We start from the raw sequence: 15,870 nt of genomic DNA on the forward strand, positions 1-15,870 counted from the left end.
TCTGTTCCCACTATTAAATTACCAGACGATGCGGCAAAGCAAATGCTTGTAATATCGGATGTAGGTTATGATATTTTGTTACTCCTTTAAAACCTCATTTAAATTGTGTATCATAATAAGAGCCTGTCGGTAATATTTAGCCCACTTCAGCAGCTAGAATATGCTATCGAAGACTAAGAGCTATTGACGTCGGCTTGGTATCCAATCAGTTGATGCTGTACTCAACATATTGAAATCCCAGTAGGCCTCTACCAAGCCTCAGCGTGGAAGATAACACTCACATACGAGCTACCTTCGGTTAAGAGCTCCAATTTCTCAACGACTGGTCCTAACAAAGCCGCTTCAGGGATTTGCTGCTTGAGGAAACATTTAATCTTTTGTCCATTAAAAGCTCATGATATGTGTCAGGTGATAACGGATAACGCAATGCACAAGCACCGAGCCGCTGTTGTCTACAGCTCAACCAACATTTGATGGGACAGCTCGACTTCACCAACATGGACATTGATTTGTACTGAAGCAAATTTAGATTATACTTTCTCAGTTTATATTAGGCAGTAGCATTTCCAATTCCGATTTATATGGTAAAATAGTCTGGAAATTAATTTAATTAAAATATCATGTCTCTTCTACCTTTTTGCGTCTAATCTCAAATATGAAACGATTTGCAAGAACGATTTGAGTGACAGTGAGTAGAAATAGTTCATATTTCCGGGTCTTAAACAGGAAAAAGGCATATATTATTAACAAACATGTGTAATTATATATCGGTGAATTCAAGTCTTTCGATGGAATTGTAACATCGTGAGAAGTTTAAAGATTGTATATTAGGAACAGAGAACAGTCTGGCGAACTTTAACATCTGCGTCAGAATTCTGGGGAAGTCATTACCTGAAAGAACATGTGGTCTTCGCAGTGGAAGGGGGATGGAATGAAGATAGACGGGTGTTGAGTAACAGTCTGACTGTAAAGTATCACAGAAATGTATCTGTGACAGGTGATTGACACTGATCAATTACAAGCAGTACGGTGTCGTAAAGATCAATAGTTAGACGTAAGATCTACACAGCCGGTGTTCAGGAGAGTGCGTGAGCCAACTGAATGAATGAGGAGTGTGAGTTTAGTATTACGCCGCTTTTAGCAATATTCCAGCAACATCACGACCGGGGACACCAGAAATAGCTTCACACATTGTACCGATGTGGGGAATCGAACCTGGTCTTCGGCGTGACGAGTAAACGCTTTAACCACTAGGCTACCCCACTACCCCTAAATGAGTGAGGAAGTGAATGATATTTATTTTATATTTAAAGTAAAAACATAATGTTTTGTGAAATACGTGAGTGAGTGAGTTTTAGTTTTAAGCCGATTTTAGCAATATTCCAGCAATATCACGACGAGGGAACCAGACATTGTACCCATGTGGTGTGAAATAAATACTGACAAGATGTAATTGTCAGTGAGTGTTTAAATTAAACACATAAAAACAGAATTGATTTTATACCAAAACTTACCAGCAAAACTGCTATAACCACCACTATCAGCATTCGCCTCATACACAACACCATATCAGTAAGGATTACCATCATCATAATTGTTTGAAGATCTTTTCAACTTATTATCAGGGTTAATTTGTTAGACAAACCCCATACGGCTCCTTCCTTTCCATTCTGCGTTCCCCATGGGTACGATGGGGCAGCCTAGTGGTTAAAGCGTTCCCTCAACACACCGAAGGTCCGGGTTTGATTCCCCACGTGGGTACAATGCATGAAGTCCAAATCTCGTGTTCCGAGCCGTGATATAGCTGGAATACTGCTTAAAGCGGCGTAAAACCCGACTTACTCACTGCTTTCCTTGGTTAAGTTTGTTACGCTTTGCTTGTATACTTTCCAAATGACCTAATAATGGAGTGTGTTGCGTTAAGTTTGATTAGGAAATTAACAGAAGACTGGCGACAAGGACACCTGGCATTAGCGACAACAATCTCCACTGCACACGTGGTAATGTGAAAGACTAGTTTAGATATTGTGGAGTTTATCCTTCTACCCTCATTCTTTAAATGGTAGTGTGAGCTCAATATATCTATGTACATGTTCAAATAATAATTCATGTTCTTATAGTGATAGTATAACATGACCAAATAACAATAAATCTAGATTAATGGGTATGCGATGTTTAACGACAGTATTTACATTTGCAAACAAATCTTTACGCTGCGTAATAATAAGTAGGGACCCTGACAATGAATGCATTTATGATGCTGTAGGCTCTCATCTTCTGTTTCCACAACTCCCGTCTACCCCAACCCCCTTCTACATCCCCATTAAACGTTTCAAAACACGCCCAACAAAGGGCCCTTCATCCGCAACATGTGTAGACCCTAAACCTATCAAAATAATCAAGTAATGTGTTTATGTTTCTCTTTAGGATCATATTCCATTTTTACAGTGTATCACCCCTCAACGTTCTTTTGCATGCATGGTTTGCCAGAGGAACGGATGTATCTTCCGCTCTCAAGGCTGTATCCACTACACCATGGAGACGTGATCATGACTGACATTCTACAACAGCAAGTCCAATACCAGCCATCATGACCTTTCCAGAGGTATAAAAGAAGGCCAAAGAATTCAGAGATATTAACCTCACGTATGGTGCACGGTGCCAGAAAGCGTAAAACTCACGCGTGTGGTAAAGCCAGGGAAATTACTTAAATATCTGTTTCCTAAATCAATAAGTTAGCAGTGACGAAGACGTCCAAAGCAGTGTGAAAATGTCCGCAATCGCTCGGAAAACAGGAAGCAGTCGTAGCGCCATTAACACTATACTTATTGTAATGTACTATCGCAGCCAGGGACGGCTCTTTGGTTCTGTTACTGTTGCAAGCCATTTCAAGCTTCAATGGGCTGACAGGGCAAAGACGTTTAGGTATTACCAATTGATATTTATGCGTTGTGAAAATGAATAACTTTTAGGATAATACCTAAAATGTCAATGTCCTCTAGGTTTAGGGATTGGTTATCACGGTCATTTGAAGCAAATCAATATCAACGTGCAAGTCATCCGTTAACCAACATTTTGCCTAAGGCTGTGATTCATCATTCAAAAGCTGTTTTTCAGTTGATTATGTGAAGTTGCAATACAGTATTGTCCAATCTCAATGGTTCTTTGAAACGTATTCCTTTGTAAAATTGCATCCCCCCCCCCCTCTCTCTCTCTCTCTCTCTCTCTCTCTCTCTCTCTCTCTCTCTCTCTCTCTCTCTCTCTCGATCTCTCTCTCTCTATCTCTCTCTCGATCTCGATCTCGATCTCGATCCTGTTAGTCGGCTCTTACGATAAGCAAGGGTTACTCGAGATCAGTTCTAACCTGGATCTTCACGGGTCCGGGCATAAGGAAGTATACACCAAGTTTGATGATAGCTAAAATAAAATGAACAAGAAATATTCATGCCGATGACAATGTATATGATAAGAGAATCGTAATTGTATACCTGAAGCTTGAAGTGTTTCCGCGACTGTTGTCAGACTAATAACGCTTTGATAACGTCTGTGTTGTATTTCGGCCTAGTGCCATTCCCATGTGTACACTTTTACCAGGCTGTGGGGTAGCCCAATGGGTAAAGCGTGTGCTCGTCACGGCGAAGACCCGGGTTCAATTTCCCACATGGGCTCAATGTGTGAAGCCCATATGTGGTGTCCCCTTCCGTAATATTGCTAAAAGCGGAGTAAAACTAAACTCATTATAATAATAATATTATATATACCCAAAATCTAGAATCTTTGAATTTCACCCTGAGTACAAAGTCATCATTAACAAAACAGTAAAGAACAGTCTCGGATAAATCATCCACACATTTCATCAACGAATGTGTTACAAGTGTTTCACCAAGTGTTGAGGATTAGTGGGACATGTTGGAATCTGCCAACAGACTGCTTTACCCAGCGTTGAGAGGGCACCTGGTAGGACGAGATGGTCACTGTTGAGTTGTATATTCCCCAGAGAGACGCAAACTGATCCATTGACCGTGTCAGTGATGGGATACTTTGAGTGTCCAGTATGGATGAGAGCAATACAAACAAACCATTAATGTATACGTTAAAATTCTAACTCACAAACGCCCTCACGAAGTTTTTCCATTTATTCCAACATGAAGCAAAAGTGGTGAACTGTTCATTGAAGTCGTGCATACATTAAAGCTGATGAACTACTTGAACAAGATGAAATGACTCCATCGTCTCGTTAATATATATCCAGTTCTGAATAAGTGAAATTTAACTTCGTTTCTAAAATTTGTTTTTGTACGGCGCGTGGTTTGGCGGCCAGTGTGCATGTTTTATATAACACTATTATATACTGGAGCCGTGGTTAGGAGCACTACAACTAAACTTCCAGTTCCAGTTTGTTTATAAGATGTTTGCTGCAGTCTAGGTCGCCGGAGGACAGTGTTTGGGAACCTACTTATCTGTGACAGGATGTCGTTCTTAAATCTGCCCTGTCAGAGGTAATCATTTCATCAATTTCCTAACTAGACAGGGAACGTCTCTCTACAAGTCTGTCAACCAAATGCACGCAGGGCACAAGGCACCTGCTCCAGCCAAAAGCTCAGGCTTCTAACCCATCTATATCTCAGAACCTGCCCTTAACACTCACATTCATAGAAAGCTTTTGCCAACGTCTAAAAGTCGGACTCGCCACAAGATATTTTTAACCTGATTTTGAACAAAAACACTTTGGCACCTGGTATCAAAGTTTCCCTGAAGCATGTAGGCTCTGCTATCGATTGCCCACAGCATCCAGACGTCCCCTAGGCGTGAGTCCTTGACAAGTGAGATCATGTTGGTAACGCTCTGTGTCCCGTAAGCCGCCATCGAGGTGTCTTCTAGAACAGTAGCTACCCTTGGGCGTCTTGACACGCCCTCAGCCAAATGTGTCCCTTAACTTGATCCTGGAAGCGCTGTCTCGATCATAGTTTACCCCACTGCCCCAGTGAACTCGCTCCTTCAGCTTTGATGGGCTCGATAATGTGTAATCTCCATTGTGCTATACTCAGGAGTCGCGACACAGATATGGGAATGGAATAAGGAAAAAGGAAAGACGTTAGGTGTAGAAACCAGTTTGGGTATTTTGGCCGGAAAGTTAGGAACCGAGAAGGTGAATTTGTGCAAGTAGTAACATTTCTATGTCTCCTGTTCCAGTTTACAGCTGAGACTATTTGGTTCCAGTATCGGGACGAGGTAAATAGTGTGTAGCTTACAAACTGGGTCCAGTTTGATGATGTGTGAGGGCTGGTAGAGAGGAAATTTACTTGACCCTGAGTTTCTACGTTTTAAGGGACAAATACTGGTATCCTATGTCTGTCGTCCGAGGCTACTGAATGGCCTGGCAAGACTCGGTGGCGGTCGGTAATGCCTTATGTCTTACCGTATCCCGACATCGTTGTTCTTAATTTCAATCACAGGTTTATCTTGACCAGTATCTGTTATTTATAACCTGAATGTTATTGAATTATTTACAGACCGCTGTCAATAACATGAATGTTACTGAATTATTTACAGACCGCTGTCAAAATTAATAACATGAATGTTGCTGAATTATTTACAGACCGCTGTCAATAACATGAATGTTACTGAATTATTTACAGACCGCTGTCAATAACATGAATGTTACTGAATTATTTACAGACCGCTGTCAATAACATGAATGTTACTGAATTATTTACAGACCGCTGTCAAATAACATGAATGTTACTGAATTATTTACAGACCGCTGTCAATAACCGCTGTCAATAACATGAATGTTACTGAATTATTTTGTCAATAACATGAATGTTACTGAATTATTTACAGACCGCTGTCAATAACATGAATGTTACTGAATTATTTACAGACGGCGGTCAATAACATGAATGTTGCTGAATTATTTACAGACCGCTGTCAATAACATGAATGTTGCTGAATTATTTACAGACCGCTGTCAATAACATGAATGTTGCTGAATTATTTACAGACGGCGGTCAAATAGATTTGAATGCTACTCAACGTGGCGGAACAAAATAACATACTATGTGAGCTTGGCGTCTCCGATGTCTCTAGTGACATAACAACAAACAATTTGTTGACCTGTGACTTCTTATTAAATACCTGAATACAGGATTTTAAACTAATAAACGTTAAACAACAAAAATTACTAAATCAAAATTTGATAGCCTGTAATAGTTACAGAACCTTTACGGTTTCGTGTATTTTTCGCTGGTTCTTTTACCAAACGTAGTCATTATTTAATGTTTTCAATTAACCTTTCCAACAAATTAGCCTTCAAACGAGCCAGCGCTTGGCTATTGTACCAAACGTTTGAAGAAAGTTAGCTAAAGCCTTGCATGCATTTTGTATGTTCAATAAGCTATGACATGAAAGGTTACAGTTCAATAGCATGTCACAAATCGATAAGCTGGGCAAAGGAGGCTTAAAGCATCGTGCAGATAATGCCTTACTTGTACGTATCGTATTGGGTATCATCTCCAAACTGATTGTGGATACACTGGCGGTAACACAAGAGCTTAAGCGGAGCGCAAACAGTTAGTATTCATGGAGAACGTGAACTCGTATATAATGTGAGTTTGACATGATCTTTATCAAAATTTGTCAGAGGACATGCTGCTTGATGGCGTGTAATGCAGTCAGGATCCTGTTATGTCCGCGGTGCCAGTCATATTGAACAGGAGGAACCGAGAATGATGCCAACATCGACCGAATATTGCGTCAGAGATTTGGGTCATTACCAGCTGATTAGGTCATACTCTCGAACTCGATCGCTGTACCTTCTAGTGTTAGTTGTAGTCCGCCATTGTTGGGTGTACATACGTTCGAGAGGTGGCTGATGGGATACATCGATAGACTGGTTGCCAGAGTCTTACGTCAGCCAGGTGTAGTGATAGCGGAGTTACAACCTTTGTTGTATCTTCTAGTGTTAGTAGCAGTCCGCCATTGTTGGATGTACATACGTTCGAGGGGTGGCTGATGGGATACCTCGATAGACTGGTTCCCAGAGTCTTACGTCAGCCAGGTGTAGTGATAGCGGAGTTACAACCTTTGTTCATCAATGTGCAATGCGGGAAGATAATCTGTCTCGCACTCCCTGAACCACACTATTTTCCCTTCGGCCCAGCCCTTTCTGCAATGCTTAAGCCCTAAATGAAGCAAGTCTAGATTTCTTCACGTTCACGTTCTGAATTGCCCATCTCACTGGGACTCCTTTTCAATTTAAATGGAATTTGTTTCTATCAAAATTATATATATTGAGAGACTAAGTGTTAGTCTATGCGGGAAGATTAATTCTGTTTTGTTTTTTTCCGCCGTGATAATGCTGGAATATTTTACAACAGTAAAACCTCACTCCCAACCTACCTCCCCGCCTCACACACTCATGCACCCATGAAGATCCGGGTAAGAATTGATCTTCAGCGACCCATACGAGATCGGGTGGTCAGGCTCTCTGAATAAGTTGACACATGTCATCGTATCCCAAGTGCGTAGATCGATGCTCATGTCGTTGACCACTGGATTGTCTGGTTCCCACTCGATTATTTACAGACCGCCGCCATATAGCTGGAATATTGCTGAGTGTGGCGTAAAACTAAACTCACTCACTCACTCACTCTCTCACACCACACACACACACACACACACACACAATCATGTCTGTCCCAACGTGATCCACGATGCTACAGTCTTGATACGTGGAAACAGTCTGTCAAGTCTCGGGTTAGACATAGGTGAACCCATTAAGTTATTATTCATATAAGCAGACATTGTGTCATCTGATCACCGTGTGTGTCCCTTCTTGCGAGAGAGCTGAATATCCTTTGTGCACCGGATTCCCTACGTAAGATTGATCGAGAGTCTGCACTTAAACAGAATTATAAAGATATAACTATGCTGCAGTCTGTAATACAAGAAAGACAGTGGGGTGTATGTTATATCAACCTATGGGATTACAACCAAGTTGAGGTGCTGGTTAAGAATATAGACGCCAGCAATCTTAGCATGTCGAGCAACTGGATTGTAACCAAACTGCGTAATCAGTCACTGTATTATCTGGCCCATACTAATCTATTTACAGACATATAGTTGAAACACTGCTGACGTCAGGCAACAGTCTAAACTATTGAAATATATATCTCGTAAAATTAACGTCGATAGCATCTAAAAAATGTCTAAGTTTCCAGCAGCAGTATTGCCAACGAATCAGACAAGAGAGAACCTAGGATCCTTCCTATTATATACTTTCAAAAAGAGAAACTTGATATAGGACAAATTTGATTTTTAGTAAATATTTGACACAAACCAATCCAGGTTGAATCCCAGCATATGAGGGAATGGTTGCCGACGACAAAACGTTTGAAAAAAGAAACGTTTAACAAAAACGTCACGTTATACTCACGTCTGTAGTGAATCGCTAAAACGCACTCTACATGAAATGCACGAGTATCATGAAATTGTGAATCACCCTGAGCTGAAGCCTATGACTGTAGGCTTTAATGAGCCACATCAATGGTACCCCACAAGCATTGCTTTAAGCCACTATAGACATGAGAATGAAAAGACTGACAGAAGCTCAAGGTCGGACATCGCAGCTTGATGTGGCAAGAGGGGCGGTGGGGTAGCCTAGTGGTTAAAGCGTTGGCTCGTCACGCCGAAGGCCCGGGTTCGATTCCCCACATGGGCACAATGTGTTAAGCCCATTTCTGGTGTCCCCCGCCGTGATATTGCTGGAAAATTGCTAAAAGCGGCGTAAAACTCAACTCAGTCAGTCAGTCAGTGATGTGGCAAGGCACTTCAGCGTGTCCAGACAGACCATCTCAAACCTATGGACCCGATACAAAAATACTGGGAGTGTTAATGACAGACCAAGGTCAGGTCGACTTAGAGTTACCACCGCCGCCCTTGATCGCTTCATCCGGTTGACACATTTTCGTTCAAACACCACGGCCCCATCATCCACAACAATCCAAATCCCTGGACTGCTCCGAATCTGCGACCAGACAGTGCGCAATTGGCTATGGAAAGCCAGACTTTTTGCCAGAAGACCAGTTCAACGTCACGTCGTTCCCTACATCAACTTGATCTTTGGAGTATGACAATGCTCGACCTCACGTTACACATGTTTGACAGGTCTTCCTCCAGCAAAACAATGTTCCGTTGTTACCTTGGCCTTCTCGATCACCAGATTTGTCGCCCATTGAACATCTATGGGATACTCTTGATCGACGCTTGCTATAGCCTAATCCGCCACCTCAGACACTACAGGAACTGCACACAGCACTTCAGCAAGTGTATCAAAACATTCTTCAAGACAGCATTCGGCATCACCTTTCTTCTATGGGTCACCGATGCCAAGCTGTTATCAATGCTCATGGTGGTCACATCAGATACTGACATTTTACTCTGACCAAGTGGCTATAACTGAGCAATGATGTCATGTTTGAATCAGTTATATGCACTCAGTAAGTAAACTCCAAAACAGCATGTCAAGTTTCTTCTATTTTTTAAGAGTGTATAAATGCAGTTCCAATTCCATTATATACACATGGGACAATGTATCGCAATACTCATTTTTCATAGCTTCAACATGTTACCATTAACCATAGCAAAGGAACTCAAAGAACCTCAATTTAACTTATTTTCTGGATAAACTGACCCTCACGGAATAATTAATTGCAAATATAAACGCAAAAGAACCAAAACCATGGCAAAACATTATTCAGTCTGTAGTGCTGATAACTCTGACATTAACCAGTGTGGTCATTTTCATGATTGTGGTACATAAGTCTCAAGAAGTATCAAACACCGAGTACGATGTCAACATCTGGTGTAACCTCCGCCAACTACAATAACGTCCCAGACCCCTGCCCACTGACTGTATCAGACTATGAATTTCACGTTGAGATATTGCGATCCATTCTTAATGGAGAGCTTGTTCCAATACATCAAGGTTTCCTACTGGCTGATCTCTCTGGCGTATTCTATGACCCATAATGCCCCATACACGTTCTGTGGGGTTAAGGTCTGGACTCCTGGTCAAAGTATAGTTGCTACTGACTCTGGACGGGAGAAAGCACCAAGGACACGTGCACAATGTGGCTTAGCATTGTTGTGCATGAAGACGGGCCTTGAGTTCAGAGAATGGTCACCGAAATGTGTTACAACAGCACTGGCTAGGATTACCGTTGATCATTCAAGTTTAATTCTGATCATCACAAGGTGAAGGTTACAGTTTACAACACCACCACACCATCAATGACCCCCGCCAAACAGTACTTGTATATACTCAAGTATATTTCGTTGTGCTTGTGCAATGTTTCTGTGGCGCCAAGCATGAGCTCGCCAAATCAGACATGAACAAAAGATATCGACTTTCGTATGACCAGTGAACTCTTCCCCATGACCTCAAATTCCAGTGATGTCGAGGTTGACACCAAGCTAGTCGTGCTGATTTGTGTCCTAGGAGTTGTGTCACTCGTGGTTGACCTGAGCAGTGACGGTGTTTAACGGCATTAGTTTGCTAATGTTTTCTGCCCAATCGGCTGACAGTCGGTGAATGACCAATATCTCTTACAATAGCCCTCAGTGACCTGCAGCATTCTGCAACTTGCCATCGTTGAGCAGTTGCCAGTTGAGGAGGTCCCATATTTGCTTATCAACAACGAAATCATTTGATTTTCCAATTATAGAGCTGTAAGAACTGTTTACTGAAAGTGATATTTGCTTAATGACCAATACACATCTTGCGGTATATGGTGAGTCCGAAGCTTCAAAATAATCGACAAAACCTTCCACAAGAAATCTGTGTTCACGAAGTCATCAGAAATCTGTGTGCATGAAGTCATCAGAAATATGAGTACATGAACTCATCAGAAATCTGTGTTCATGAAGTCATTAAAAATCTGTGTGCATGAAGTCATCAGAAATATGTGTTCATGAAGTCATCTGAAATCTGTGTTCATGAAGTCATTAAAAATCTGTGTGCATGAAGTCATCAGAAATATGAGTACATGAACTCATCAGAAATCTGTGTTCATGAAGTCATTAAAAATCTGTGTGCATGAAGTCATCAGAAATATGTGTTCATGAAGTCATCTGAAATCTGTGTTCATGAAGTCATCAGAAATATGTGTTCATGTATCACTATGCTTGTCGTAAGGGGCGACTACCGGGATCGGGTGGTCAGGCTCTTTGAATTTGTTGATACATGTCATCGTATCCCAAGTGCGTAGATCGATGCTCATACTGTTTATCACTCGATTTTCTGGTCCAGACTCGATTATTTACAGACCGCCGTCATATAGCTGGAATATTGCTGAGTGCGGCGTAAAACTAAACGCCCTAACAGCCAGATAAGGTATAGAATGGTTTCTCAGGCCAGGGGAGAGCCTGGTATTTCAAAAGATGTCTTGACATTGATGCCACAAATTTAATTACTGCAGAAGGGCTTCAAGTGTTGAACAAAGATAAAAAGAGTTGAATAGTACGATGACATCAATCAACAGATGGAATGCATTATTTTCTTAAGTCACTATGAAAGGGACAATATTACAAAATGAAGTTCATTTTCAATTCCACTTTTACAGAATGGGCTTACACGTAATTAATTACCTTTCGTAATAATCCCACACTGTTTTCTGAGGTTGGTGCATTAACAAATAGAGACGTAGTTAATAGGTTTCATTTCCATTAAAATATTTAGTTTCCCTCTTTGTTTGAATTTTAATCAGATAACGCAACCGTAGAGGCGTCTTGCGTCGTCTGTGAAAACGTGAGCACATCCAGTGGTTTGTGTCTTGTATCTCTCGCAATAACTTGTACCATTTGCTCACAGTTAACATGGAATCGTAACATAAATTCATTTCATTAAGGGAGCGATATTACGAACTACGATTCGGCTTTTGACGACATATTTGATTGAAGATACAGTGTCACGCGGGATATTGTCTGGACACATGAACGTAGATGTTTACAGTTTGATACAGATAGGTTTACGTTGTTGGTCAATTAAGCACAAAACAGTTTAGGAATGAGCTGAATCAGTTTCACGGGTCCATTTTATTGTAGATCGGAAAGGTAAATCAGTAGAAGGAATAGGATTTCATGACAATTATTGAACGATATCAGATCATCCGTATACTCGTACCAAGAAAAGGTTGAACACTAACACATTGACATAATAAAATTCTTCTTAGTAGCGATTGGGAATCTGAAAATCACATCCTCTATGCTCCAAGGGCTCTTAAGAACCTGACTGACTTTATTCACGGGACACTTCACTCTTCCTTAACGCAAGTTTTATTATCTTGAGATTCAACTTGAATTTTAAAATACCGTAAACATTAAATAACAACGAAATGCCTTTTAATTCCACGAATATTTCATTCCCAACAAAATGGGGAAAATAAATCCAGTCCATGGGAGTATTTGATTGCTTCTTGAGTGTGATTCTAACAGAACACGGCCTAAAATCAATACCTCTCTTTCTGCCGTGTTACTGTCAGGTAATAAATATAGTTACTCCTTCCGCAAGACATGTCGTGAATCTTCAGATTATGGGTTAATGGTTCTGTTATGAAAGGCTACGGTCATTTCATCAACACAATAACAACAGACTATCAACGGAGTCATTCAGCAATTTTTCAAAATGTTTTGATTCGATACACTGTGTCAATACCCATTTCTAGAATGTGTGTTCGCTTTAATACTTACACAGCTTCATACGGCTTCGGACATAGGATCCATGCGAAGAACGGAACTTATGGTTGACCTCGACCACTAACAGTATACAAACATTCATGTATCACTCTACATCTAATTACTCTGATGCTGGCCATTCTGACGTCAGAGAACATCTTTGGATTAAAGCCACCAGTGGCGCCAGATGTAGGTGCTGATCGTTCCGATACTTCTGACAACGTGGGGATCATAATCTAGGCTGGTCAAACAAAAGACAAGCAGATCTTAACACAGCAAAGGGGCGTAACTCTACACACCAAATAGGGGAGACGCTTCAAAAACCGTCAAATCGTGTCAGAATTCCGTTTCCTTACTGTAAGCTTCTGTCAGTCCTGTTAGTTGATAAGAGGGTTAGCCAAATACCGACATGAGAGGTCACAATGTTAATCGGAGAAAATGACCGGATCTAATAATAGGACATCAAAGAAAATTACTGATGTCCATTCAATTGAATTAGAGGAAGGCCTATCACTGATGTCTGTGAGAATTAACAATATCAGGGAAGCGGCTGAACGCGGAAACGCATCATGATTATGATGGGGTTTACATGCTTACGGTTAGCGGCTGATATTGGTTCATTATCGCTACCGAAATAGAACTATCACAGACTGGTATTATAGGTATAACACTGGTACATGTGTACCTGCAGTATAGGCTAGCTGGTAGCTTGAATCTTCCTGCCTTCGCAGTTATACTGACTGAGTTCGATAACCCAAATTCAATATATGTCATTTTAGAATTTCGACCGATGGATCTATGCCACTTACCGTTGCTAGTTATCTGTAAAGGGGTTTTCATAAACATATTTTGCCGTCATAAACGACGTTAATAAGCTAAAGGATAGTTTCATTGGAGAAATATATTATAATTTTAATAAAGATTTCCTGTGATTATGAAAATGGTTTTGTCATGTTTCCAAATTTCACAGATGTTACACAGAAATGTTTCAACGACCCTAGCTTGAATGTGCAGGCAAAGTGCGCCATTTGGTACCCTGTAACAGTGACCACCGATAATCGCCGACCCTAAAGTAGAAACCCAGGGAATTGTTCTGTGATAATACAGAAGTATATAAAACATAAGTATCCGTACTGGATGATGATGATGATGATGATGATGATGATGATGATGGTGGTGGTGACGACGGTGATGACGATAATGATGCTGCTGATGATGACGACGACGACGACGACGACGACGACGCCAATCTCTTACCCTCATATCCTCCTTCACATATACACTCCCATCACTCAACAGCTACAAATGTTTGGTGATCCATTTGATCCTAGCATTATTTACAGTGGTGACAGTGTCAAACTAAAGACTCAGTGATGATGTAGATGATGACGATGTAGACAGTGATAGACTTACACTAGAATGAAAAATCCCGCATTCAAAAAGTAGCCGCCTCAACACCAGCATGTTGCGGAGCTGCGACAAATGGGAGATAAGTCAACCTGGGTATTTTACTCCCACTTCACTGTCAGTTCGTGGACTGTGGTCACATTTCTGGAAGCGCCAATTCCGCAGATTTGCCAAATTAAATAATGAGCTACCACAGGTACATTGGCACTGTGCGTTAATGCTCGTCTGCTTACTCAAGATATCATTTGGTTAACAGACAGACATGAGAGGTTTCAACATGCTACTTGTGCAGTTGACGGGGGTCGCTCAACCTGCTATTTGGTTTGCTTCATATATTTATATGTAATGACGTTTCCATTTCCAATATATAATATTAAGTTCCTTTCTTGATTGTATTTAGATCAAATGCCGCTGTTGAGGAGGACGTCACTGGCTTGTAATAACGCCTACTACTTCAGCAACATCCTTTTCGTATTTTAGACATGAAATTATAATATTTGTTTGCAAAACGTGCATGGAATATTAATAAGAATTAATATTATTAAGGGAGATGTATAACTATATAACTTTTTTACCATATCTTGGATTAACCGTTCTGTAAGCTAAACACACAGTGGATTGGACCAGCAACACGGACAAGACGTGACTGGAAACTGTTGAACGAAGATTGGTCACTTATGATTGTTTCGGGGGGCGGTGGGGTAGCCTAATGGTTAAAGCGTTGGCTCGTCACGCCGAAGACCCGGGTTCGAATCCCCACATGGGCACAATGTGTGAAGCCCATTTCTGGTGTCCTCCGCCGTGATGTTGCTGGAATATTGCTAAAAGCGGCGTAAAACCAAACTCAGTCAGTGATTGTTTCGGGAACAACTGTGTATGGTGATGTAAACATGTGGGCGAGTGAGTGTAGTTTTACGCCGCACTCAGCAGTATATTCCAGCTGTATGGCGGCGGTCTGTAAATAATCTGAACCAGACAATCCAGTGATCAACAGCATGAGCATCGATCTACGCAATTGGGAACTGATGACATGTGTCAACCAAGTCAGCAAGCCTGACCACCCGATCCCGTTAATCGCCTCTTACGACAAGCATGGGTTACTGAAGATCAATATTCTAACCCGGATCTTCACGGGTCGATATAAACATATTCACGTGAATGATGACAAATAACATGTGTAGGTTTACCACCAAACAAAGGTACAACAAGAGAGTAGTAATCGCTGTATCGATACAAGTTTGATTGCCTGAAAAACAATTATTGGCCGACACTGTTTTGAGGATACGAACTGAACTTCATTACTGCATAAGAAATGCATATAAGCATTTGCTGTGTACTCAGTTAAAAATTGTTATTACCTATTTACCCGAGTAAATTTTCAGATTTTTCTAACAATGGCAAAGTGGGGTTGTTTAGTTTACGGATTCAAATACATCAAATGTTTTCAATATCATAGCAGGAAAAATACATCATATTTTTACATAACATGATTAAATATGGAGGTAAAAACACAGAAATAGGATCAAATTGGATCAGTCATTATACCATCCAAGCATTAGAAAATCTGAAAAAATCCTACACTGTTGGGATACTTTATTACAATCAGACAAGAAGTACCGGGGATATGTTCAAATAACGGCATATGATGGGCATTCACCTCCTTAATTTTGACAGAATCGTCTATGAAAACAAGTTGTAACTCGGAAGCTAGGCAAAGCAGGTGACAAG

The sequence above is a fragment of the Haliotis rubra genome, unplaced genomic scaffold (assembly GCF_003918875.1).
Source record: "Haliotis rubra isolate DU_JTF1 unplaced genomic scaffold, ASM391887v1 Scf339, whole genome shotgun sequence".
NCBI lineage: Eukaryota > Metazoa > Mollusca > Gastropoda > Lepetellida > Haliotidae > Haliotis > Haliotis rubra.